The sequence below is a fragment of the Xiphophorus maculatus genome, chromosome 11 (assembly GCF_002775205.1).
Source record: "Xiphophorus maculatus strain JP 163 A chromosome 11, X_maculatus-5.0-male, whole genome shotgun sequence".
NCBI classification, from domain to species: domain Eukaryota; kingdom Metazoa; phylum Chordata; class Actinopteri; order Cyprinodontiformes; family Poeciliidae; genus Xiphophorus; species Xiphophorus maculatus.
In genome coordinates this window covers 23,575,541-23,601,031 of record NC_036453.1, presented here as the reverse complement: position 1 = coordinate 23,601,031, position 25,491 = coordinate 23,575,541, and the positions used below count along the sequence as shown (strand labels likewise).

The following is a 25,491-nucleotide window of genomic DNA, read 5'->3' as shown; positions in this document are numbered from 1 at the left end:
ACAGATATCTACACCGTCCTCACGGAGTATGGATCAAACTCAAATATCTATGAAGCACATTTAAGAACAACAGCTGTTTTCCAAGGTGATGTACAATTAAATATTCAATAAGATACAAACAATGGAGATTTGACAGATGTGACAAAGTCAGAAGTCAATCTGGTTAAAAGTCAAAGACTAAAAGTGTCAGCAACTCACTTTTAGTTTACAGACTTCAATGACCTAGAGGGAAAGTACCAATTCAAAAGATCAGAAACGTAGGAGGAGCCTAACCCGAACAAAACCTTAAAAGCAACTAATAAACTCTTTAAAATGATTCAAATGAATATTTCAGGGGTCGATATGGTTCAACACATTATTCTGTCAGTTTTCATTGCAAAAGCAGCAACCACCCCATTCCTGGAACACCTTCAGTTGTAGGTCCAATGGTTCCTACATTGTGTGGTTATGATGGAGCTAAGGTCGTTGAAGAGCCAACAAAGAAGGAGGAGAGTGAGATCAACGACGACTGTGAACAATCAGATGTTAGAGTGCAATACTGATTTCATTTTTCTTTTGGTGGGGGAAGTGTTGTTTGTGCAGTTACTGGAGGCACTGCAGAGTGTGTTAGGAGCAGAAAATCGTCACGGTAGACCTGATGAACTCATTATATTTTTTGTGTTTTTCCACCCAGATGCTTTGATAAGAAGTTCGGGTTTGTCCAGAAGGGTGGATGCTGACGTAAAAATATATATATATAGTGGAGAAATAATTGCATTAAGAACAACATAAAGGTTATGTGAATAAATGTCAAACCGGTCCAAGACTTCCATCTGCTGTAGTGAAGTAACCAGTTACTTAAGTGACTTAAGTAAATGCTTAACGTATGCTTCTAATCTGACTTTAATGCATAAAAGCTACAGCCATTCCAACTCTTGTTAGGGGTTAAGCTTATTAAAACATTTTTGTTTGTTTTGTCCTTTTTTGTTAAAGCTTTAGACTTTGATACAAACTCCCTAAATAGGAACACTGAACAAATGACAGAAAAAAGCAGATCATGGCAACCAGGTGCAGAATTGGTTAAGCATGTAATTCAAAGAGAATCCCGCAAATTTGTTGTGAAGCTGGAGATATTAATGTAGACCTAGTGAATACGAGCAGAAATTCTCAAAGCACAAGAACACACAGCCTCAGATACTAATGAAATGCAACATTTACGCAGCATACTGTATACAGTAGCGTTTGGGAGATCAAATAGTCAGTCTTGAATCACACAACAGCTGCTGTTTCAGCTCATTGCCTGCATTGGGTGTATTTGTGTACACATTTGGATTTCAGAGGAGCCATCTGTGTTTGTATTCTGCTGGTAAAATTGAATGAACATATGGCACATGCCCAAGGTCAGAGCACCTTTAATACGCGCAGTAGCTGAGAGACATTTTGCAGAGGTACGTCCTTCCTGCTGATATTGGGTTTAATGTTTTCTGCCTGTCACATTGCTCTCCGTTTGCCTCGCCTTCTCTCATGGACATCCAATGATGTACACGCACATGCGCAAAGACCAATGATGCATCAAATGTTGCACGTCAGTAGAGACTCGTCGGTGAGCGCAAATGGGTCTGTTCTCAACGTCTAACATGTGCCTCGCGAATAGTAGTACCTTAACATCCCTAACATCTGTTCCTGTCAACCATCCATGAGCTGAAACGGCACTGAACTCACATCCATGCGCATAAAACGGGACAAACTGGCACACAAATCAGCCGTCTGATGTAAGCTGGTTCCTCTTCAGGTTTATGTAATGCATTATACATACATCAAAGGAGGCTGTGTGGGGAAGGTAAGACAGGGGGACGCCAAAAAAAAACAAAACATGGTCTGAGTAGTTCGTTAAAAGGTTCACTTGGTGCTTTTTTTGTAAAGATGCCATTTTTAAAAAACTAACTTGTTGTTTTTGTTTGTGTTTTTAAAAAAAAAAATCTTTGTCAGCATTTGTGAATAAATCAGTTCAGCTAAAATATTAAAAGGTGCAATGTTTTCAACTGCTCTTGCAAAGTTAGATCAATCTTTATTTTCATGCTTTTTAAACAATCAGTTAAATGCATTTGCACTGGTATTTTGCATGAAGGCGGCCTCAGAGCATTTTATAACAGGCCTGTTCTGATTTTGCTTTCATTTTTTTTAGTGGCTTTTTTTATTAAATATTATTAAGTTCTTAGTTATCTTTAAAGTTGTAATCCTGCCAATAATGCGTTTGTCATTCAAGCTGGTTACAACAACGCTACAACAAATAGGTTTTGTTGTCTTGTGGAAAAATTACAAATGCATTCTTTTTAAAATGCAGAAAACTGATTGAATTCCTTCTAATATGAGGACAGAGATGATTTATCCTGGATTGAAGGCATAGTTTATCTTTTCACACTAAACAATCTTCAGTTTCTCTGTGTGTGTGTGTGTGTGTGTGTGTGCGTGCGTGTGCGTGTGTGTGTGTGTGTGTGGGCGTGTATGTGACTTGCTAACCAGTGCTAAGGTACGCTGGTTGATTTAAGAGTAAAAGAACAGTGCACACACAAATTCCAGTCCTAGAAAGCACAGCAGGGAATTAAAATTAATTTGCTCAAAAGTTACCACCAACAAAACTGAGCCCCTCTGCTTTGTGGCCTGTAACAGGCATATGAGGCACTGACAGTGCGTGCAGTCGGCCCCGGGATGTGGGTGAGAGATGTAAAAAATGTCTCAAACACATTGGTCCATTTTAAAATACAGTCCTAATAGGCCGTCTGAGGCAGTTCTTGTCAGCTACCATCACGGCTGATTCATCTGCTTTGAGACCAGCGCTAAGTCTTATTAAAATAATTCTCTGCAGCCAACACGTAATTTTAGTTCACAGAATCTGAATGTGCTCTGAGGAATAACAACAATAACTGCCAAACTGATTTTGAATCAGACGGGTAATTAAATAAAACAACTTGGCCAGAACAATGGGCTTGATTGTGTGATTTATCTCATAAATAAAGACTGAAGTGCTGAAGATTTTTATTTTATTTTTTCCGACATTTAATTGCTCGTCCCTGGCTATGACTGAAAAAGTTCGAAATGTATTTAATGGAAGAGTTGTTGGGTTTTTTTATCGAGCAATGAACCTACACCTACAGATTTCCTCTGATTTTTCTGCTTTACGTTTCACATCATCAAAAAAAAAAAAACTGAGCTAAAACAAAATGTAGTTTTTAAATAATGATTTAATTTAGTAAGAGAAAATTATCATTACCTCTGGAATATAATCCAAACCAATCTGACCATTTGTCACCTAAAACTAATGCCCAATTGTTCCACCATTTATGACAACTGTGTTTGCCATAAATGGAAGGGACAGTTTTATAGCACATTGTATTCATATTGCTCACTGCTTTAACATTTTGACCTTTTGAAGGTCAGGCCACCGCATCTCCGTTGTCTTTAAATCCAGACTTTTACTGCGCCACTCTAAAACCTGTAGCTCTTGTTTTAGCCATTTAGACACGATCTTGGAGAGGTGTTTTGGATTATTATCCTGCTGCATAACCCAAGTGAGTTTAAATGTAAGGTTTTATACTGGTAGACGGATGTCCTACTTCAAGACAGAACGCTTTTCCAAACGACTTTGGGGTCATTGAGATGTGTTTTTTTGGGGGGAACTGAGCTGGTCTTTTGTGCACTTTTTGTGTCAGCAGTGGTTTTGGTGTTGAAACACTCTTCTGTGGTCCATTTCTGCCCAGTCTCTTTCGTGTGGTTGAATAATGAATGCTGAGCTTTGAAAGCAAATGAGGCCTGCAGCGCTTCGCAACCCATTCCAAACTGAAAGATGACATAATAATTTTTCTAATCTGTTCTTCAATTTTCTTAAAATCAAGACCTGATGGGTTGCTTTCGGAGACCTTTTAGCCTACTTTGCATCACCAGGCAGGAATTCCTTAAAATACTTTCTGATTGTAGATGACAGAAACAAATGAGGCCCGTATGTGCCTGGTGTAACTGAGCTCAAAAACAACAGAAATGTAAGGGGTGGAATACTTTTTGACAGTATTTGATCTCAAGCAGAACTCCTGAAGTTTCCGCTTGAACGCGTACTCCTGCTTTTCACTGGAAAAGTTCGAAATTTTTTTAATTGAAAATATTCTTTTTTATATATTCTGGCTGGTTTTCATGATACAGACATTTCCTCACCATGCAGAAAATTGATATATTGCTCATACATACTTAAGGCCAGAGGCTAATGACTTTGACATTTAAAACACATTATTCTCCCCCTGGGATTATTATTATAGATCTTCATGGACTCTGAATATTTTCTTGACAAGGTACTTTTAAAAGAGGCTACTCCATAATTTCTTCCACATATTAAACTAGTATTTATCACTGCTAATGTTCTTTCTAGCTGACGAGGTACCTGCACAGCTATAAAACTCGAAGCTCTCCAGTTCTTAAGAGTTGCTCAGTCAGTCGGACTGAATACGCCACTGTTTTCACCTTCATCACGCCGCAGCCGGAGGACCCTAACAATATTCAGGAGGAAGCGTCTCTTAGAAGTTATTAGACTTGCAATTAACGCAACGAATGACCGTGCACACCTCGTTCGAAGGGGATAAAATCCGTCTGGACAGATTGTGACCACGCAGCAGAGGCTGAGCTCAATTTAAATATCAGGTCAAAACCAATTAAATGTCCTTATTTCATCCCCTCCCCACTCACTACAAAAGAGCATAGGCACCCGAGATACCAGGAGTGAGGAAAGGCAAAAAACAAAAAAAAGTTCCCCATTGATAAAGCAGAGGTTAATTAAGGGGATCTTAATGAAGCATCAGTGGAGGTTATTAAAACGGCGGCAGGGATCATAAAGCAGCAGGCAATAGTAGCAGATAGGAGATGTTAAAAGAAAATACCCTCAGTCACAGTATTTCCAGTAAATCAGTGTTGCTACCGGTTGGAGCTGCTCTGTATATATACAGTACAGACCAAAAGTTTGGACACACCTGTCTAATTCAATGGGTTTTCTTTATTTTCATGACTATTTATAAGGCAAGAAATCCCACTTATTAACCTGACAGGGCAGGTTGACCTATGAAGTGAAAACCATTTCAGGTGACTACCTCTTGAAGCTCATCAAGAAAATGCAGAGTGTGTGCAAAGCAGTAATCACAGCAAAAGGTTGCTACTTTGAAGAAACTAGAATATAAGGGGTATTTTCAGTTGTTTTACACTTTTTTGTTTAGTGCATATTTCCACATGTGTTATTCATAGTTTTGATGCCTTCAGTGTGAATCCACAATGTCAATAGTCATGAAAATAAAGGAAACTCATTGAATTAAAAGGTGTGTCCAAACTTTTGGTCTGTACTGTATATATAAAAAACATGTATTTATGTAGCACTTGTGGATAATGGGGAATTCCCCTTTATCTGGACCCTCTCCACACCAACACAGAAACAGATGAAGTTATCTTGACAGCTGCTGCCTTAGACCCTTAAAAAATTAGCTATGGCTGAATGTCTCTGCCTTTAGGCGCTGCTATTTATCTGCTGTGGGTTTTTTTTTTTTTTCCATCTTCTTCTTTTTTTTTCACCCTGTTTGGTAATTATACACAAAAAGGATGTGTCATAACGACACCAGATAGAGTGCACAGTCTGGTGACAGACTAATTAGCAGTGATCTAGGTGAAATGCTAGCTGTTCTAGCGTGTTTAGAGGTGTCTGCGGGTGAAGTACACAGTTTGAGGGAGCAGTCTGACAGCACGATTTGCCTCGTGCCGAAGGCTAATTTTGGAAGGAGATAGCCCACAAAGTTAAAATCAAGAGGGCACCGCGGCCTCGTTAAAGTCTTCGTTCTGCCTAAACAAATAAATCGAGCAAAAACAAGAGGAAAACACGGTTCTGAAAATTGAAGTCCTTGCACCTACTGTCGCCTAGTTTCCTCCGTGGGAGTAATGCTAACGACAGCCCTCTTTACTGTAGCATCTCTCAAAGTACCCCCTTCCCCCCATGATGGAGGAGTCCCAGCAACATGCTGTCAATGCACGTCTCGTGTTGGCTATGTGGGTGGGTTATGAACATTTTTGTCTGACTGATTCACTACCGTCTGTGACAACCACATCCAGCTGACAAGCAAATGCCTCTCGCTTCATTTCAATAATGTCTGCATAGTAATACGCCATCAAAGCGGAATGGATAGACAGTTATTTAGGTCACCAATATTATGTGAAAGTAATAGCTTGAGAAAGCCCTTCAAAAAATTTTTTATTTTGATTTGTAAATGCGCAGCGTGCTGTCGGCTTGCCAGTGCGACTGCTAGCCAGCGGTTTTGTTAAACGTTTAAAGCAGGTGTCACGTTTAAAGCACTCATTTGAGTCACGTTTACAAATCTTTGGCATGTGGAACTGAAATTTCAAGCTTCTGTCACAGGTTCTACCACAGTGACACTTGTTGGCCCAACAGTGGAGATACAGCGAGTCTGTACCGATGTTTCTCCAGCCTTCTTGTGTGTTTATGAGGTCAGCTGGCGTCAAGCTAAAGGCTTCTCATTTCAGACAGTGACAAACATTTCAATAATACAGAGCATAATAATAATAATTCAATAATTATTGCGTTACCTCGCAATAATCTACTGAGGCATAATTGAATACTATAATACTGCCTTAATACAAGGTTATGTAAGGTTTTTCCATGTATGCTAATATCTCCTTGTGAAATATCTGACATTTTATATCTTTTTCTTTAGTATAGAAATGCACCACAAACCTATGATATAAACAGAAATTTCCATAAGTAGGAAAGAAATAAAAATACATCCAAACTATTTGGACTATTTCTGAGTTATTATTGCGGATAAGTCATCTGACAGTTTTGATTGTGTCTGTTGTGTTTGTAGTCTGAATGGTTTAAAGGGCTGCTTTCAGTGTACATATTCTTTTCTCCGACATATGCAGTGTGATGGCCCCTCAGCTCCTAATTTAAAAAAATATCAAAGGTCCGCAGTAGGAAGTCCAGAGACTGGTAATTGATCACAAACTTAGGATATTTAGAACCATCAAAAAATATTAGTACTACTAGGAAAAATTTACACTCTTCAATAAATACTTGCCACAGCATTTTTTCTTTTTTGTTCCCCTCCGGGTGAAGTCGTGTACTACACTGTAGTTTTACACCGCCTGCAGACGTGGCTCGTCTCCAACTCCATTTCCTTTCAGTGTACAGAATACGAGCTGCACTCATGTTCCCTGTTTGCGTTCCCCAAAGCAAGGTTACAGATTAACATCAAAATCATGTTTTTTATGCTGGTTATTATTTCATCATCAATGACCACATCCCAAATCGTATAAATGATTTAATACCACGCACTCCCCAAATCTAATGCAAACTCTCGTCTTTTTTCAGACCGATTCAGAAGCGACAGCACCAAATAAGACTTATATTGCTTAGTAAAAAGGATTATAAGCCCCTAAGAGGCAGTAATATTGATTTATGAGACAGTCAGTAATGAGACTTTTCAAAATGCGATATTTTCAACCACAGAACTTTAGGGACTGTAAAAAGTCAACTTAATATTTTGTCTGCCTTAATTAGGCTATAATTTTAGGACTTCGACCCAAGACTTATAATAGAAATTTAAATGAACTTCTTAAGTTTTAAAGGCGGATGGTGGAGTGAGTTGTGGCAAAAACCTTCACCCAAAGACTGAATATCCAAAAGAAATTGCAGTTTTTTCTTGTGACAAACTATTATATGTTACAAAAACCTTCATTTTAATCAAGAGTACCAATACTGAAAAAAAAAACCTCATTTGATGTGTTAACTGAACTTAAAGCAGTTTCTGTTGTCACAGTAACAAGCATGTTCTTAAAAGATTGATATCACGTTATAAATACATCTTAGCTACCATCTGATAAAATTTCACTCCAATAATAAAATGTACTTTTACATCTACGCTAAATAACTATAGCTCTGAGAAACAAACACAAAAACTTTTATAGAAGTTTCTTTTAACACATGTGGAGTGTAATACGTGAAATTGGATTCAAATGAGATGCCCTAATGAAATGATATATGCGCATTTTGAAATGTAGTATATTCGTTAAGTAGAAAAATTAAATTGAAAACATGATGCCTGTACTGTTAATAAGAACTATATCAGCGTACAAAGCCTCAAGATCCATCATAACGGTGATATTCGGAAGTTCATGGAGAGTGGTGGGAACATTGTAGTAAAAGCTATAGGGGAATTGGGTCATGAACCTGTGTTAACGCAATTTTCAGCAATAGCATTATAAATAAATACCATCCTGATATCATGCAGCCCTACATAAAACAAAAAAGAAATGGGGGACAGAGGTCTCGCTGCAGGCAGCCAAGGCTGCACTGTCATGAACAAGCGTTACAAAGCCCTGTTCCTGTCGTTATAGTTGTCAGTGGATAGACAATACAGACGTCCTCTGCATGATATAACCCCATCAGTTTGGTTTCTTGCAAAATGTGCCAGAAAATATATGCAGGAGGTCGAGGAGATGAAGGATCCAGAGGTTTCACAGACAGGAATGTGGCATTGTGAAGTACTACATCAACCAGACGTAACAAGTTTTTTAGAGAGAATTATTCAACTTTCAGGTGTAAGTTGGGAGGGAAAAGCGTGATTAGCCTTTTCTAAACCCAATAAACCAAAAAAAATTAGTTTAAAGTATAGCCTTCATTGTTCAGTTGCAATTTTAAATATGCTAAAATCATAATAAGATTATTGTTAAATATCTTATTGGAACAATTTAGTTAAGTCAATGATCCAGGCCTCAGCAGCAATCATAGTTACACATGTGGCCCTTTGGAAAATTAACCGAGCACCCCTGCTGAAGAGAGTAGGAAAAATATATATTTATTTATATATGTGATGATAGTAAGTAATGTTTTACTTTTAATTGAATTAACTGCAGCTCATTTCAACACACATATAAATGTGTAGATTAATTTTTAGACACCAGAGTACTAAGCAATTTAGTTTCTGGTAGTATACAGCCTAAAATTTAGCAAACAGTTCTTTCAGGAGTAAAATCCTCCCTCTTAATCCTGCTAATTTTGCCCAATGTGTCTCAAATATGACATATGTTAGACAGAGAACCACTTACTTTGGGCAAAAATTAGTAAACAATTAAAAAGGTCTGTGCTCAGTCACAACAGAAATTCTAGACTGCTATGTAACAGCCCCACATCTGCTTCCCAGACATAATATGCAGAATGAATTATTTTATTTAAAAAATCTTAAGCAAGACAAAGTTATGACAATGTGAGGCACACCAACAACAGGTAAACTTTGCATATGTGCAGCGTGAGACAGAAAACATTTAAAGGCAAAAGTAAATTAGGTAAAGTGTTTAGAGGCATTAATTTAAAAAAGCAGAAAGCTACCACAACTCAGAGACTTCCTGCAAAACCCCTTCAATAACAAGCATCAAATAATCATCAAATCTCTGGACTTCCTGTCAAAAAAACAACTGAAATAATCTCACTAAAAACACAGTTTGCTCCCACGTCATTTACTTGCAGACGAAATAAACATGTTTCTCTTTTGTTTCATATGTGATGCCCATCCAGTTAATCAACACATGCAGAACTGTACCACAAGCTGCAGCAAGTAAATTAAACCCATTAATCGCAATAAAAAAAAAGCATCCATCCATTTTCTGTTCACCCTTGTCCCTAATGGGGTCGGGAGGGTTGCTGGTGCCCATCCCCAGCTACGTTCCAGGCGAGAGGCGGGGTACACCCTGGACAGGTCGCCAGTCTGTCGCAGGGCAACACAGAGACATACAGGACAAACAACCATGCACACACACACTCACACCTAGGGAGAATTTAGAGAAACCAATTAACCTGACAGTCATGTTTTTGGACTGTGGGAGGAAGCCGGAGTACCCGGAGAGAACCCACGCATGCACAGGGAGAACATGCAAACTCCATGCAGAAAGACCCTGGCCGGGAATCGAACCCAGGACCTTCTTGCTGCAAGGCAACAGTGCTACCAACTGCGCCACTGTGCAGCCCCTAAAAAAAAAAGCAGATGTAACCAAATTAAAAGCAAATCTATTTTCCTTGCGTATTTTAGGGGCTAAATTACATATCAGCTCCTAAACAATTATCAAAATATTTCTTCTATCTAAATAAGCACAAATATGAGTAACACAAAACTGCTTAATTTTTATCAGTCAATGGTGTAACATGCTGCAAGAACCGGCTACTTCTGCTGATACTTAGCTACCATTAGGTGAGCGAGCTATTAGCACTAGCATGATAGCTGCTAACTCAGAAAGGTGTAGTAGCCTAGTGTATAAATACTAATGCATGTTTAACACGCTTCTCCACCTCAGCCGGAGACAGGAAGAGATAAATAATTACATAATTCAAATCTAAGGTTGAAAATTGTGGGTTAAATCTCATACTTAGGGTTGGAAAACATTAGCAGCAGAGATGTACCGACTCATTTATGTTAAGGTGGAACCTTCTTAGTAACAGAACAGGCTCTCTGACTCTTGTACTGCAGCTGGATCATTGCATCTGGTCGGGTGAGAGGGTGCAGAGCGACACGCAAACAAACACACGCAACAACACACATCATCAGACTGCTAAAATCTCACCGAATTTCGGAGCTTCCGTGTTTTTTGTGAGCTTACCCAATTAACAGAACACAGAGCAGTACTTCCCATTACATTCACAGTGGCCTGTCAAATGATTAAACTGGCATTAAATTGAGAAACGGGGCTGTTTTAGTCTTTTTTTTTTAGCCTATCTTCAATTTGTTTGAAATCACAATGATTAGGGTTTGTTAAACTGGATCGAAAGCTAAACTTAGCCAGCAATCCAAACAAGCTTTTATATATTAGAGAGGAAACATCTTTGCAAATACAATGACTATTAAAGACATAACCTTTGCTTCTACTACCTCATTAAAACTCAAACATTGTCTCAAAAAGAAATAAGAAGATAACATGCCTATTGATGGTGCTTACTTCGCATTGTTTAAAAAAAATACATGAGAACACTAGCGTCTTAACAAAAAGCAGAGCATTACAGCATCTTTTTTTGGGAAGCACCACACAAGCCAAAATAATTTGAATCAAATATTTTGCTTGCATAAGTGTATTAGGTCAAGTTTTAGAGGAAATACAATGAACTTGATTTTTTTTTTATATATTCCCAGATAGTGATGGTTGCTTTTGACCACATGGTCTCCCACTGCCTCCCATTTTGTGACAGAATATGTTCTTTCTTTATAGGATCCATTTGGCGTGCAAGATTTTGTTGGTTAGGCTTGTGTCCTTCGCTACTGATGAAACGGGGCTCTCCATCCACTGTGGTAATGCACTGTGGTCCAGTTATGTTCTGAGCATCCAAACAAATTAATAATTCACAAGTGTTCAAGAAGACTGGAATAACCCACGTACAGTTGGTAGTCTGTCTTGGGAGCACATAACCATTTTCTGATGGAAATAAAAAGTAGAAGTAGTGCTTTACATGTATAAATGCAGTTACCCTTGCAATATTGGCAGGGGAACCTAAGAATAACTAAACAAGCTGTTTGTGTGTTTGTTTTTCGAACATTGCTTATTCATAAAGGGAGACCCACTTCCAAAACCAGTCTCGTAAAAAAGAAGAAAAAAAAAATACAATGCATCTGTTTATATATAAGAGTTGGGATATTATCTGTACTAATCTAACTAAAAGTTGTTGCATTTTGTAGACTGCATGAGCAAAAACACATGGAACTGAATTGTGGCTAAAATTGTTCTTCATATATTGATTGACTTTAACACAATAGAGAAAAAAAAATGTGGTTAAATGTGGATGAACCAATCAGAGATTCTGTGGCCAATTGCAATTGCGCGAAGCTCTGGCTTCCCAGTTCCAATTTCAGCTAGTTTTTTAATGAACTATGAAGAAAATACCCTTTTTATCTTTTATACGATTAAAACATTTAACTACATTAACAATGAAATGTCTACAATTGAAAAAATATGGATTTCTCAAAAACCACCAGAAGTGACAAGAGCTATTTCCCCATGAATTGCTATCCTTTTTCCACTAACAAGCCACCTCTAGGATGCCTCTTACCATTCAGAAATCACTAATGAATACAACAATATCCCACACAGCTGTTAGATTTCCAAAATAAAGCCGGAAATGTTGGATGACTGGATGTTTTCGGCTCTTTCGGTGTCGGCTCCATCCAGAGGATCTGCTTTGGAAGTCGCTCCGGTCCCTTCTCTCCACGACAATAATGGTAGACGAACTCATATTTAGATCGTACAGCTGGCTGGTCACACAGACTATACATCATCACTGCATCACTCTTTTGACATGCAAAGCTGGTTTGGCTCAGTACAAGTCAGCCGATGTGGGTCGGTGACTAACTTGCACGCCGAGTAAGGAGAGTAAAAGACACAACTGACCTCCAAGTATGTCCTTTCACAAGATGCATTAATCCCGCCTTGAAGTGTTTGTTAAAATCTACAAATACAAGACTCCTTTACAAGAAAGATTGTAGTTTACTAGCTTCATTCTTCTCTTATTTTGAACATCTAATATTTCAGAAGAAGAAATTTCGATGAATTATTTAGTAACAGAAGCAATCTTTCTGGATAAAACTCCATCTGCCAGCATTGAAGATGGTGGACCGTTTGGACGATCTGAACTAGCAGAACAGCTGACCATATTCACAAGTTAATAATTTTCCATGACAGCCCCTCAATTTATCTGTAAATAATCATCACTCACGGTGTGCTGACATGGTCTATTTGGATTAAAAAATGTATTTTATCCCCTGTCAATGCTTTCTATCAACGTCACTATAAATAGTAATCTATGAGAGAGAGGGGGAGAACTGTCGATGTTGCACAGCTCTGCAGTTAAATAAAATGTTACTGTTATTTTGAGAAACAAAACGATTACATTTTTGAGATCTTAGGTTGTCATTCATTAAGGATTAGGATTAGCCAGTTTAATACAGTTAACATTACACAGTGTATTCTTTTTATATTACTCAGACCCTTATTTTAACTGTGGCATGTCCAAAAGGGTCTGACAACATTTCCAAATCCAGTGTCTTCAATGACAGATAGAATTGGATTCAACAAAGGGCTAAAACTGAGCAACTTTGCTAAACTGTTAGCTTCCTGTTAACTCCCTGTTGTAGCATTCTCAATAAACAGCCTCTGTAGAAAACAGTTTGCATTCTACAAGCTCCTTACAGCTTTTGTGTTTCAACTGGCTTCATTTGAAACACTAAAACTTTAGGCTGGAAAGTTAGCTGTGTTGTTAGCACTTGATTTGACAGATCAGAGCCACTGAAGCAAACATTCTCCAGTGGTATAACAGAATGCTGCAGCAAAAGTCCCGGTCTAAGATCAATGCTGTAATTATTAAGATTCAGGACCGCCTAATTAGCAAACAAATGTGCTTACTTTATAAACGTCGTTTGTGGTTTTAGACTTCCTAAGGCAACTGGAAAGAAAATGACGAATGTGTTAACAGAGCGGGCTCAATGGACCCCTGCTGTTTTAATCAAAAATGCCAGACAATAAGCTGCCTTTTAAAATAATGCAAAATCATGATCTGATTTAATGGCGCACACGGTGCAAGTAGGTCTTTACACAGCAGCGGGAGGTTACCTCAGCGAGGAGTTACAAATATGCAATCTGTCATAATCAGCTCTTCATCTAACGGCTAACTGGCTCTCCGTGTTCTCTGCTAAAATTAAAAGTGATGTGATGGAAAGTAAAACAAAAAAAACAATATGACAGTTTATTATTTTCAAAAATGCTGTTTTTAAAAATACGTGCCATCCCTGCTAAGTTAACAATAATGCTTTTACTTAGCACAGCTCTGTCTCCATGTTTAAATGCAGCATCAGAAGTCCTTCCCACAGGACTATGAAGCACATAGTAACAGGAGCTGATTCAGGATTTAGCAGAGTTTTACAGTGACGATGCTTCTGCCCGCATCAACAGCGCACGGTCATATGCTTTTACATTTATAATTCATAAACTCGAGCAGCCTATAGGATCGGCTTTACTGCTGGAGACGAAATACATACAGCACTGCGGATGAAGAGCTGTTCGACTCTGACGAAAACCAGTCAATACACACAGCAAGTCAACATTATAGCTGTGGCCCACAGCAATAAAGAAAGCCCTTTTTATCTCCGACAGTATAGCTGAAGTCAGAGCCCAGCTGGAGTGAGGAAGGAGCTGACACTTTTATGTGGGAATACGAACCTTGACAACATCCTAAGAAGGGATGATTTTGAAAATACAGGAGAGCATGCATACTATTTTTTGGCACAGACATTTATAATATTGGGCAGCCATTTTCACTTCAAGAAGACTTTGCTAAACCTAACACAGCATGCGCGCCCTCTTTGTATTGTAAGAGTTCACCAGGATGGATATTAGTCCTGCTTCGTTCGCTCACAGTTGGATTGTTGTTGGGTTTTTTTCTCCTGATGTACATCTTAATGTCATTCTTCATTATTTATATGCTTTCTTTTTTTTCATCACAATCCAATAATAATAATAATAATAAAAAAACAGAATAATGAAACTGTATATTTTCTCTGTGTGTTTTTCACACACTGTCTTGGTGAGATTAATCTCTTTGCTTGCTGTGCCTTAAATTATAAAATGCTTCAAAACTGGATCAAAATCTATCAATTTCCAGCCAAACGAAATTGAGGGTCACACAGCCTTCACATGACATCTTTATATAGATTGTTTCTCTAAGCACCCCGTAACTCTTATTGACTTGTAGTGTCCCTCATCCGGACATCACGGTTTCCACGTGGCTGCCAGTATATATAAGATATTTGCGCTGTCACTGTGATGAAGTGTAGGGGAGATATTAGATGCACTCCATCCTGTTGTTGTTCTGGTCAATCAATTCTAATCTGCTTTTAAAATAGCTGTTTCAAAATTTGACACTTTGGCGACGCTCAGCTTGTTAACGCACAGTATTTATAACTGTTACCTAGGCTTACATTGCTCTGTTTTCAACAGCAGATGTAAGTACAAAACAGCAGACAGAAATACAAAAAAAAAAAGTAATACCAGGTGGAACTACAGGGCTACCAGGAGGGAAGTATATTAATGTTGATCCCATTTAATGCCATCTTTGTTTTATATTTAAATAAAGAAACTAACAGTTTTTTTCCAACAAGTCACTTACCGTGAATTTCCCTCTGGGATTAATAAATTTTATTCATTCATTCAATATTTCATTTTCATAATATGTGAAAAGTGTTAAATACCTAACCATACCAAAATCAACAATATTGGAAAACTTACACACACACAAAAAAAAACGAGTTGAAGGAAGACAGACTAACCACAAAAATGAGGGAAAAGCTACAGGGAAGCACCTTTTCTCAATGACATTTAAAAATGGCTCAAGAGACCATGTGGAGGTTACATGTGACTGAAAAACATGAGTGCAATAAAAGATATTTTAGGAAATGCGCAAATTTAAGAGGTCATGACCAGGTTCTTGATAAATTAGATGAGTGACTCTTTGGCTGGATCATTAAATGACACTTTAGGTCATGAACAAAGAGGTTGGAGGACGCTAAGCAATGCGGGTTGCGACTAATAAGAGGTTTTGGCTTTTTGGTTGGACTCCACTTCATTAAGAACGGAGGAATTTGGTATTTTTGGCATGTTTTTTTTTTCTTTTTCTTCTCTAAGACAGCCAAAAAACCTTCTCCTTCTTGCCCTCTGTGATGCTGCAGAAAAAAAGTCGTCATACTTCTGAGTGAAACACTGGACTAAAGCAAACCTAAAAATATTATCGAATGTGGGCATTCAGGTTAAGATAGATCCAAACAACTTCAACAACTTGACCAAGAGTCAGCTGCTTTCAGATGTTAAGAGAACATCATAAAACAGCAGGACTGTGCCTGTAGGTACATGGCCAAAGTTTAACCACAACAAGGTCTAGATAAATCTAGGAAGGTCTGCAATAAAACAGCAATAACAGAACAAATGCAGATTTGTTTTCCTGCATATCCTCCACACAGCTACATTTAAAAGAATTAGAATATTGTGAAAAAGTTAAAACAAAAATGTCACTTTCAGGAAGTGAAACTCATATATTCCATGAATTTATTATCCATAGAGTAAATCTTTCAAGCTTCAATTTCTTGTAATTTTCATGACTATGGCCAACAGACGACTGATTAAAATGAAAAATGCAGTGTCTCAAAAAATTTGCAGATTATATAAGGTCAGGGGGAAATGAACGTTTCTGAGAATCATATTCATTTTTATGCATTCAAAACTTGGTTGGGTGCGCTTTTAGATAAATTACTGGCATGGCAGGGAGGTGATCAGCTCGTGGTTTTGCTAAGATGTAGTAAAAGCTCAAATTGCTTCGATAGCTTCAGCTCATCTTGCATTGTTAGGTCTGGTATCTCTTATCTTCCTCTTGACAATTCAAGTAAGTTTGATGTGCAGTCAAGCACAGTAATGCCATGTTCACTGAATCAGCTTTTGGCAACTTTGGCAGTGCAGGCAGGTGTAAAGTCCTTTTGCCTTCCACTCAACGTTCCATTAAAGTGTTACCCTGTGAACAACCAGCTTCTTCAGCGATGACCTTTGCGGCCTACCCTTCTGTGGAGGGTGTCAATAACTGTCTTCTGGACATCTGTAAACTCAGCAGTTTTCCCCATGATTGTGAAGTCTATTGTCGGAGATTGGAAGAACACTTTAAAGTGGACGTATCATGCATTTAAATCCTATCTTTTCACATGTAAATCATTCAACTAGTGTCTATATAAAATAGAACTGCAATGCTTTGGTCTGAATTCAACTGAATTCAACTAAAAGCTAGCACACAACGCTAACAGAAGCAGAAGGCTCAATGCCATCAAACCAATGGTCGGGACGTCATTATCAACACACAAAATCCATGCCTAAAATAAGCTTTGAGGTCATTTTAGCATTACTAGCTTCTCACTGCTTTGCTGTGTCCCTCGTTTCTGTAGAGTGAAGGAGCTGACCCTCAATTGGACGAAGCATTTTGGAAAATTCCTCCTGAGACTGGTGGAGGTTGCTGAAGCACTCATCCATAAGTGCACCGCGTCAACTGGCTTTCCCCTCTGATCTGGTTACATTCCCAAGGAAAACAAAATTTAACCAGACACTTCAAAGGAGTTCTGATGACGTAAGGAATCGTGTGGGTTAGTACACCCACGAACCAAACATTTTGACCTGTCTACTTGCAACTTCGGCATATCTCAACTTGGACTACAACACTGCAGCGAGGAAAAAACAAATTTGGATTCACAAAACTGATTAGTCGGAAGTCCAAGAGCTTGTTTAGCAGTTCCACAGCAAATGTGGTGACATAATAGACAAGAAAACATAGCAGGGGATAGAGAAAAATGAACAGACTAAAAAATATGACCCCAAAAGTACTAACTGTATACAAAAAATGTTTAAGGGCTAAACAAATATGATTTTCCATGATAAAAGCCCAGGGGAAATCCGTTGCAGGTGTTTTGAGTTTTTCCGCAGTCTATTGTGCCACCACGAGTTTCCAAGATGTGTAACTCTATTTGTAATGAAAAATATTGAACTTTTTCTTAATACTCTGATTTTTTAAAGATGTACCTGTGCAACATAGCAAGCGATGCAGTAACTAGGCTAAGATGACCTAGATTCCTTCTAAACCTTTGTGTGCCAAGGACACGTCAACCAACAACAGACTTTAAAAAAAAAAAAAAACTTCCATTTTGAAGGGGATTTCTAAAACTCTCTCCTTTTCTCAGCAAAAGCACAGTTTGCATAGAGATGAGAGGTGTAAAAGCAGCAGAACGTCCCACACCTTTCACAAGAGGACCAGCTGCCTTGGAAGTGTAGTTCAATGACACACCACCACAGCTTGTAAGGAATAAATATTTTTTCCAAGAACCCATGCCAGGACTGAACACCGGCTCCAGCTCCTGTATAACTGGCCGAAAATATCCCCAGAATAAAATGGCACGGCACGCTTAATGGATCATGCTTAAAGAACTGAAGAGGAGAACTCTGTCTTGGTGCCACGTTTAATGAGCTTTCGCTTGCGGTGCTAACAAAAGGCACATTAAATTTAGTGATACTTTAATGGGGTTGGGTGTGAGTCTTCCCAGTATGAAGAGGACAGGACGGCACTTATCCTGGTTTCTCTTATGGACGACTGTAAATGTGACGCTGCACGGAGGAGGTTACACGAGGCAGTTACCATGGCGTCTGAATGGGCGTTTCTGTGGTTCTGCTTTGCTCAAGGATAATGGGTCAGGTCAAGCTATTCTCCTGCGCCTTTCCTCCATGGCGACGTGACTGAGAGCTGGGTCACTTTAACTTGCCTTTTGACATCTCCACGTTGAAATTAAAATCTCAGAGCCCTGGCTGGCACGACTACTACATCCCAGTATGAAGTAAATAAATCATTTAAAGATCTGGAAGCTCTGTGTGGAAACCAGGCCAGTCATGTAAGAGAATGTATAAATATAAATGGCTACCTAAAAACATTCAGATGCATTGTTTTGGGTAAAAAAAATTAAAAAAAAGCAAAAAAAAAAAAAAAAAACAGTTAAAGTTCAATCCAAATATTCAACATCCAAATCAAAAATTATTCAGATGATCTGGTGACAGCTCAAGACACGCACAACAGCCTTCTTCTATTCACGAGTGGTTTCTCGTGGGTTTTCAGAGGCATGGGATTGACACGTATACATGTGAGTTCGAAATCTGTCAAGCAGCCTTATTGAAGTGAAGGACCCAAACACAGAGTAGCAGAGCAGGAGCCTGGCAAATTAAATAACCACAGAAACTTTAATAACTAAAGACGCCGCAGGGCAGGGAACCCAGAAAACAAACATAAATCCCCCACCCCCAAAAAAACAAAAACAAAAAAAAACAGAAGAGGAACAGAGGCAAAAGGCAAACACAGACGTCCAGAAACAAAAAGATAGAAAACAAAGAATACCGCACACAGCTGGCGATAGGCAACAGAACAGTGCTAAGGTGTGAGGTTTTACAAGAAGCACATAAACTGGCACTTAAAGGGAAGTAACTGGGTTTCATGGAAATAGGATAGAACTACCGCAGAGGAGTGGTAAATTGCAAACACCACCAACAACACTAAGACAGACGTAAGTAAACTTATATATATATATATATATATATATATATATATATATATATATATATATATATATATATATATATATATATATATATATATATATATATATATATATGGAAAAAAAAACAAAACATGACACCAGAGGCCGGACAATGCAAACATAAAAACCACGGAAGCAACTCCTGACACAATCATGCTGACGGTCCTTCTGGGACCGGCTCACATTTCACTGTATTGTGACATAAAATACAAACAGAAAGGATGAGGGAAACCCAAACACACCCGGTACTTGTGCGGCATCATGGGAAGCCTAAATCAAACCAGCCGAGAAATAATGAAAAAAAGAATAGTGAACCTCTACAAGTACTGTTCATCCGGGGGTGCAATTACTTAGATGTTTGAAGGCCACGTTCATCACTTCGAATATTTACACCAGCCATCATACTCTTCTGGAAGGAGATTACTTTGGTGTTGAAAAAAAACATTTTTATAAAAGTTACATACTGCAGCTTTAAGGACAACAAAATCCAAGTTTTGGCCATTACAAAGCCTCAAATTTCAGCCCCAAAGAAAATTTGTGGGATGAGCTGAAAAGTTGGATGTGAACAAGAACCCCTACAAACTGGACTCAGTTACAGCAGTTTTGTGAGGAGGAATGGGCCAAAATTCTCACAAACTACTTTGAGAAGGTTATAGAAAAATACCCAAAACATCCTGAGAATCAAGTTACGAAAATACTGTCGAAGAAACAATCCTACCCTGAGCAGCATAGGTGCAGAATGTGGTGCTGTTAGTTATCCAAACATTTTATGACTTTCGAACACACTCGCTCAAATGTGATTTTTTCTTTCAGTTTGTTTTGTGTCCAACAGATACATTTTCAGTCAATCAGTCAAATTTACAACCACGTGTTACATAAACTTTTAGGATTTACAACTCGTGGATGTGGTGCTTTACTGCTGGCAGCCTCTCAATTACAGTGTGCAGGTCTACAGGCTCAGGAAGCTAACCTGACATCTGTTATACATCTTACCTACCTATTTATCTCGATATTCCTCTCTTTAGCTAAGCATAAAATACTGTATATGTGGGGAAAATATTTCTTTTCAACTAAACTTAGAAATAGCACAGTGCAATTTATATTTATAAAAAGTCAACAGAATTCCTGTCTACAAATTAAAGGTATTACAAAGGAACTGACTATTAAAAGAAAAGAAACTACACAAACAGCCCAACAAATAAGCATCAACTCCCTTTTGCATTTGCGAGCAAACTACCCTTTTGAACACTTCACCTTACTCACAGCCATATCAGCCAAACATACCTCATTAAGTTGACACATTTTGTTCTGGGTTGTAAGTCTCCCCCTAATGTTGTCATCCAATCCATTAAACAGTCATTCTTTCTTTTTCTCTCCATCTATCTTCACTTAACCTCCGTATGCTCTCTGGAAACCGGCTGACACTGTGCGTGCCACAATAGTGGCTCTGCCGGGTTTTTGCTGTGGTCTGAGAACGATGCTGATCGCCGTGTTCTCTTCTGGGTGAGTGGAAAATGGCTAAGAACAGGGTTTTATGTTCTAACACTGGACTTGCACATGTTCCCCGAGGCACGGTGGATGACACCGGTTTCCGAATATTGCTGTTTTTCACACACATATATATATATATATATATATATATATATATATATATATATATATATATATATATATATATATATATATATATATATATATATATATATATATATATATATATGGTGTCATGTGTTTGCATCCCCTTTGCACAAGTTTCCGTGCCCCTTGGAGTTGCTTGCATTTTGAGACTTAGACTTAGACTTGTACTTTTTTGATCCTTTGGGAAGACTCCCTCAGGAAATTGAAGAATTGAACATTAAAACCAAAAACCTACAGAGTATTTTGTTGAGATTGTATGTAATAAACCAAAAAAGAAGAAACAATACATGGTTTTGAAATTGTTTTATAATTCTAAACCTGCTAAAGTGTGGCCTGTAGTTGTATTCTGTCCTTCAAAGTTATTGATTTTTTTATGTCTCTACCATCTCTGAACACCTAGAGACTTACATTTTTCCATTCTTTGCAAAATAACTCAAAAAAAAAACTCCATCAGATTGGATGGAGAGAATCTCAGATGTTGATTTTTTCTTTTGCTACCAGTTCCTTCTTTAGAAGGAGGTAAAAACTTGTAAAAAAAAAAAAAATTAGGTACCTCTTACACTTGAATAACGCTCTGATCTGACTTTCTGCTCAGCTCTCAAAGTCCTCTGCAGTCAACAGGTTTTCTTCCAAGAAGACTCCTCCATGTTTTTATCTTCCCATAAACATGAGCATCCCAAAAACTACAATACAACAACCCGAATGAATCTATGTAGAGATGTTGTGTCCAGGGTCATGATCAACATTAGTTTGGGAGTTAACATTAAAAAAATACTTACAGTTTCTTGACCTCACCGGAGCACCTTCTTCTACAATGTCCTGTCTGCTATTCTGCTCATTGCAAACTTTTAATGGTTTTTTTCTTTCCACATTCTTTCCTGTTTTGGGTGATTTATTGAACAGTACTTCCCTCAATCATCCACAGCTCTAGAAATGGCTTTATAGCCCTAATTAAAACATCCCTACAACCTAATCCCTGATCTGCTGAGCTCCTTGGTTCTCATGATCCTGTTTGTTCACTAATGTTCTCCTGCAAACCTCCATGCCTTGATTTATAATTATATTAAATTTCACACAAAAAGTATCCTTTTTATCAATTGGGTGACAATTAGATGCAGTAGTTTGCACTGGCTTTCATTTGGGAGCATTGTGGCGAATGGACGCTTGTACTGAACCAGGTTCTGCTGTTGGTTTCTTTTAAAGGTGAATTTTCCTCTCCACTATCGCTACATGCATGCGTTGTATGAAGGATTGCTATATAAAGTCAACTACACAATGCAAGCCATTGTCTACTGTCTCTAAATGCTAATGCTAAAGAAAAGAATGCTGCAAATCAAGGGATACTTAGAATGTATGTGTGAATTGAAATAGTTTTTTTTTTGGTAAAGTGCCTCGAGACATTTGCTATGAACTGGTATCATATAAATAAACTGAATTGAATTGAGTAGAGGGGGCTGAATCCCAACACATGCCACCCTTGTTCCATTTCCATAAAAGAACATCTAAAAGATATTTATGATTTGTTCTGAAAATATGTGTCAGTCTGTCACAACAAAATACCAATGAAAGTACATTAATGGCAATTGTTTGGACCCCAATTAAGAACTAAAACTCTACTTCATCTTTCTTTCTAACATATAAAAAACCAATCCTCGCTTTGCAACTGAGTAAGAGGCCAAACGCCATCCACCAGCCTGACATGATGACGGCCTACGGAGCGCAATCACAGCTCTTTCAACACTTCACCGAGAGCGCCAGGAGAAATCCTCCACAAAGTCTACAAAGGTACTTTATTATAGCTTTTTTTTGTTTGATGGATTTTAAATGTCACTTCCATGTAAAGCTAAAGGCACCCCGTTTTTTCGGAAAAGGAAAAGCAATCATTCTGGAATGTATTGTTTGTTTGTCTGTTTGTATTCCAGACCCCTCAGTCTTATTCCGTCCTACAAAAAAAGAGAAAAAAAAATCCACTTTCTACTGCTACTTTTTAGTGAAGCTATGAAAAATAACCATGATAACGATAATAATATATATATATATATAGATATATATTTTAAAAGTGCCCTTCCACCAAATCTAAGACACCATTTCTCATCCGTGACCTGTCAGAACAGAGGTCCTGTTGTCTGCCATTAACCGAGCGCTGCCCAACCACAGCTGAATATTAATGGGAGTGTGTGCATTTAATTCACAAACCCCGATCTGCATCTTCTAGTCTTAGGGGAGGTGGAGGAGAAGGAAGGGGACGCTTCTGTGGGTTTCAGAGGTGTATCTTCTGAATCAACAAACACACACACACACACACACACACACACACACACACACCCCTGCTAAAGATTAGTTATGTTGCAGCTCAGGAGCATTGCGAGTCTAATTAAGCTGTCATCATTCGGCGCAATAAAAATCCCTATCAGAATGATCTATACCCTCACATCTGAGGGAAATGAGGGTCCTGCTGAGAAGAGCAACCGGTCTGACTGATGATGAGCTGATTCCAATTAAATCACTCTGATGTCTTCTTGTTGGCGGCCGCACGCTGCTTATACAAAGTAAGCTGATCATGTTGGGATGTGACAACTTATCAACAGGCAAGGCCAATCCAAGGCACCCCTCCACCACCACCACCACCACCACCCCAACCTCCCCTTTACACTCCTGTAAGGAAGAAAATGTGTGCTGTAGCAACCACTTCCAGTGAAACCTCATCATCTCAGTGCGTCAAGATGAGTAAGGTGCGCAATGTGCAAAGTCACCAATATTGCGCACATATTAGAACGATGACAGACAGAAGGGGAAGAAGAAGGAGGAAGAGGAGGAGGAAGATCTAGGAGGGGGAGGGCGAGGGGAGAGGGTTTAGGATGCGCTGGTCAACATATGGGTTTACCTTAAAGAGGCGATGCGAGCGCCGGGGATTTAGGATGATGTCGATGACGCTGGCCCGTCCATCCACAGCACGATTCTTCTGTCCTCTGCTCTTTATTATTTTTTGTTGCTTTAGCTAGGCCATTTCCTCCTCAGATCGCCGTTATTTCTCAAGAGAGCAACTGGCTTATACACCTTCTCCCGTCTTTCTCCGGCTTTTCCCAAAAAAGAGAGAAAACACACCTCATTCTGCACCCCCTCCGTCCTCCTCCTCCACCACCACCGCCGCCTCCTCCTCTTGCTCCTGCTCCTGTCGGTCCTCTCAGACTAAACACACACCTCGGTCTGTTTCCCCCCCCCCCGACCTCCCTATTTAACCACCGATATTTGACTTTTCTGTGGCTAAAAAGAAATGCTGCAGAGAACCCAATTTCAACGGGGATCTCTTGAGGGGTAGAGAGAGAGAGAGAGAAAAAAAAGAGACTCGCAGGGAAACAGATGCGTAACGCAATAGCGTCAAGACCCTGTGCTTTGCTTCAAAAGTGAACGCACTGATGTGTCCTCTTTTCCCCCATATGTCCACGCTGATGATAATCCAAGGTGGGATGCGCGCACTCGCTGCGGCCCTTGGAGAGAGACAGAAAGAGAAAGAAAAATAAAAGAAACACCGGAGGGTTTTGTCCTGAAATATGAAAGAGCGCTCCAAAAGGTGTTCGATCTTCTTCTTCTTTTACGAGCTTGCGTGATGCTCTCTCTCGGCTCGAACAACAAACAGAGCGGGCATCCTCCGCTTGGACCTCATGGTGTGTGAGAGAGAAAACGCGAGAGAGAGAGAGAGAGAGAGAGAGAGAGAGAGAGAGAGAGAGAGAGAGAGAGAGAGAGAGAGAGAGAGAGAGAGAGAGAGGAGGCGCGATCAAACGTTTCGGGGGGAATCGGGCAGGAAAGTGATGTGAAGTCCGTCGATGCCCGCACCGGCGCAGATCTCCACGGCTCGTCGTTCTGAAGAGCCCACCTCTCCCCCTTCCGTCAGTGCGGTCTCATCGACTCCCTTCGCTTATAGGACACACGCGTGTAATATCTCAGCCTCACGGCTTACTGTGGGCTTCGTGACGACGAGGTGCGACGCATAACGCCATAGACGCTGCTGCTTTTACCATATTTGAATATATATATAAATCATTATTCTTATTTATATTTGGTTGCTTTGGGTCGTCATGTGTCAACCTGCTCACTATTATTATTATTATCGACCTCAAACTGCACAATATTTGTATTGTTATTATTAGAAATGATTACAGCATGTCTCTGCTGCATCAGCTGTAGCTATATTCATAATTATAAACATTTCCTGAGATAAATCTAATGCTCACTTTCAACTATTTGGCCGCTTGAGGGCAGCAAAATCAAGTCGACGGCCGAGCCATCAGCCATCTTATCAATTGATTCTTTGATGACCCCCGAGGCCGATAATTGCTCTCGATTACATTCCGTTTGTGCTCCGCGGGCTCCTGCGGGAAATCTCGGTGCTTTTAGGGCTGCCAAACGCTGCTGCTCTTTTTATCAGTAGATTTGAAGAAAGCGGCTATGTTGGCTAACCTTTTGTCCTGTTACAGCCACAACTTTCAGTGTGTTTTATTTTGGAATATACAGATGAGACAGCTCAAGGTGGCGTCTAATTTACAACGTTTTAAACCATCTTTTTATGCTAGAAATCAGGAAAAATCAGGTATCCATTTGTATCCAGATACTCTGAACTCTGAACCCGTACTTCAGAACCACCTTT

The 25,491-nt window shown here is 39.1% G+C and overlaps 1 protein-coding gene across 2 annotated transcripts in view; it reads right to left on the bottom strand.

The window, feature by feature from the left end:
* Nucleotides 1-24,741, bottom strand: part of LOC102237693 (neuroligin-2-like) — an 82,425-nt gene extending 57,684 nt beyond the window's left edge. Inside the window, exon 1 of one of the 2 annotated variants that reach the window (XM_023342492.1) lies at nt 23,731-24,741. The gene's annotated coding sequence lies outside the window, so the exon portion shown is untranslated. The remainder of the gene's footprint in view (nt 1-23,730) is intronic. The other variant, XM_005803598.2, reaches the window with a different exon arrangement.
* Between the last annotated feature and the right edge of the window lie 750 nt (nt 24,742-25,491).